The sequence below is a fragment of the Orycteropus afer genome, unplaced genomic scaffold (assembly GCF_000298275.1).
Source record: "Orycteropus afer afer isolate SDZICR_OR568_19922 unplaced genomic scaffold, OryAfe1.0 scaffold00981, whole genome shotgun sequence".
Lineage (NCBI taxonomy): Eukaryota > Metazoa > Chordata > Mammalia > Tubulidentata > Orycteropodidae > Orycteropus > Orycteropus afer.
In genome coordinates this window covers 43,256-46,706 of record NW_006922568.1, presented here as the reverse complement: position 1 = coordinate 46,706, position 3,451 = coordinate 43,256, and positions in this window count along the sequence as shown.

Sequence of the window (3,451 nt, the reverse complement as noted above, 5' to 3'; positions counted from 1 at the left end):
GTGGGTTAGGGTTGCGGATGGTAATTGGGGAGTGAAACCAAATGTACACGAACTATTGAATGTAAAACAAATTCTGCTCTGTAAATTTGCACACAAAGCAGAATTTTTAAAAAAAGTGAGGATAGTGAAATTTTGTCTTGATTATTTTGGACACATCATCAGGAAAAAAAATGTGTAAATAAGTATTTATTCATTTTATTTATCCATAATTATTTATTTATTCAATCACTAGAAAAGGATGTCATGATTAGCAAAATAGAGGGCCTGTGAAAACAAGGGAAACCCTCCATGAGATGGATGGATTAACACAGTAGACACAATAGATTGAAACATAGCAATGATCATGAAGACGGAGCAGGACCAGTGCGGTGTGGTAAATTACCTGGTATGGCTTTTCTAGCCATAAGTCTTTGTAAACTCCATCGTGGAATTTGCTGTGAGCAACTGAGAAGCTCCTGTTTCTAAAAGTTAACCACCTGGGTTATTTCTGTTGGGCGTGGCACAAAGCAATGTTCTGGGAAGTTAAGTCTCTCTCAGGTGCTTAGAATTCTGATGCTATGATTGGTTAGTGTGGCCACTCTGCCAGGCTCAAAGGGAGGCCTCCTACAGGCAGAACTCTCTTTGACTGCTGGCTGAGAAGAACATGCTGCTGAGTGCTACTGAGAGAAATGCATTCCTGAGAGAAATGCACTCCTGAGAGACAGGCACTCCTGAGAGACACGCGCTGCTGGGAAAGAGATGCAAAAGACATGCATTGCTGGGAGAGACACTGAGGGACACGCAGTGCTGGGAGAGAGACTGAGAGACTGTTGGCTGAGAGATGGCGGGCTGAGAGAGACTGAGCGTTTTTCCTGAACTTGAATTGTAGCCTGGTGCTCCCCTAATAAACCCCATAATCTGTGAGTTTTCTGCATGGCCACTTCAGTGAATTATCAAACCCAGCAGAAAGGTGGTGAGTGCTGCGGGAGGAATGGTTGGTGTCAGGGCTGTTGGAAGGGCTGGAGGGAGGCAGCATGTCTGGCCTCGCAGGAATAGGCCTTGGACTACTGATGGTGATTCTGTCTTCCTCTTGTGCGGTTACAGGAGGTCAGAAAATGTGACCTCCTTTACCTTTTAGCAACCAAGCAGCGTTTCATTATATTATACTAAGATCATCATGAATTGGCAACTAACAACAAGTATTCAACACAGTACATATCATTTGACTCCTACCTATTGCATAGACAACAATCAATACACTTAGTCTATTTTCCTCTTTTGCCCATTTTTAGTGTGTTTTTCTACTTTGTTAAAACATTTAATATTTACATCTTTTTCTTATACCCTGTCCCAACCTTTGTCTTAGTCTTAGATACACAATTACATATATTATGTTCTCATCATCAGTCCTTTTGTTAAAATCTCCCCAGTTATTTTTTGTTTGGATGAAGCCCATCTCCTAGTAGCTTCTTTAAGAAGGGTTCATGGATACTGTATTCCCTGAGTGGTTGCATATTTACCTTTATTTTTGATAGCCTTTCTATTTGAAACTCACTTTGGTTGGATATAAAATCCTTGATTGACATTTTTTTTTCCTTGAGTTTCTTAAAAATGCTGCTTTACTTTTGCTTTGTTCTATACATTACTCTTGAGAAGTCTGATACCAACCTAAATCTCTTGCCCATTTAAGCTATTTGCTATTTTTCCTTGAAGACCCTAGAGTATTTATGTTTAAAGTCTAATAGGTTTACTAGGGTATGTCTAAGAATGGACTATTCTGGGTCATTTTCTCAGGTACATGTTGTTGTTAGGTGCTGTTAAGTCCTTTCTACCTCATAGCAACCCCATGCATAGCAGAACAAAACATTGCCCTGGCCTGTGCCAGCTCCATGATCCTTGCTATACTTGAGATCATTACTGCAGCCACTGTGTCAATCCATCTTGTTGAGGGCCTTCCCTTCTTTTGTCGACCCTCCACTTTACCAAGCATGACATCCTCCTCCAGGGAATGGTCCATTCTGACAACATGACCAAAGTAGGTGAGACAAAGTCTGGCCATTCTCGCTTCTAAGGAGCATTCTGGCTGCACTTCCTCCAGGACAGATTTGTTAGTTCTTTTAGCACTCTTTGAAATCTTCTGTCCAGCTCTTTTATATTCTCATTTCTACCTTTTTCTTTAGCTACTCTCCACTCAAGGGCAATTTTCAGAGTCTCTTCTGTTATCCATTTTGGTCTTTTCTGCCTTTCTCATGTTTTTAATGACCTCTTGCCTTCTTCATGGATTATGTTCTTGATGTCATCCCACAATTCTTCTGATTTCAGTCATTGGTGTTCAATGCATCAAATCTATTCTTTAGATGGTCTCTAAATTCAGGAGAGATATATTCAAGGTCATATTTTGGCTCTTGCGGACTTGTTTTAATAGTCTTCAATTTCAAGTTGAACTTGCATATGAGCAGTTGATAGTCTGTTCCGAAATCAGTTCCTGGCCTTGTTTTGGCTAAAGATATTGAGCTTTTCCATTGCCTCTTGCCACCAATGTAGTCAATCTGATTGCTGTGTACTCCATCTGGTGATGTCCACGTGTATAGCTGCCATTTGTGTTGTTGATAAGTGGTATTTGCAATGAATAAGTTGTTGGTATTGCAATATTCTATCATGCGGTCTCCAGTGTTATTTCCGTCACCAAGGCCAAATTTTCCAGTTACCGATGATTCTTCTTTATTTCCAACTTTTGCATTCTAGTCACCAGGGATAATTAACACATCTTGATTGCATGTTCAGCCAATTTCAGACTGCAGAAGTTGATAGAAATCTTCAATTTCTTCATCTTTGGCTTTGCTGGTTGGTGCGTAAATCTGAATAATTGCAGAATTAACAGATCTTCCCTGTAGGCGTATGACTATTATCCTATCACTGACAGCATTGTACTTCAGGACAGATCTTGAAACATCCTTTGTGATGGTCATCTGATTCAAAATGGCCCAAACAGCTCCATTTCAGTTCACTAATGCCTGGGATATCAATCTTTATGCATTCCACTTCATTTTTGACCACTTCCAATTTTCCTAGATTCCTACATTGTACATTCCATGTTCTGATTATTAATAGATTTTTGCAGCTGTTTCTCCTCAATTTGGGTCATGCCACTTCAGCAAATGAAGGTCCCCAAAGATTTTCTTTATCCGTATTATTAAGGCTGGTTTTACTCTGATGATGCAGCTCTTTCCCACTTGTATTTTGAGTGCCTTCTGACCTAAGGTGCTCGTCTTCCTGCACTGTATCGGACAATGTTTCAGGGCTTTCATAAAGTTGCCTAGTAATGTATCAGAGGGTGTTTCTATTCTATTCATAAGGATTTTCCCTGGCCAATTCTTTGAGAAGTGAATGGCCTCTTCCTTCTTCCTAGTCTGTCTTAGTCTGTAAGCTGCGTTGAAACCTGTGCACCATGGGCAACCCTGCTGGCATTAGA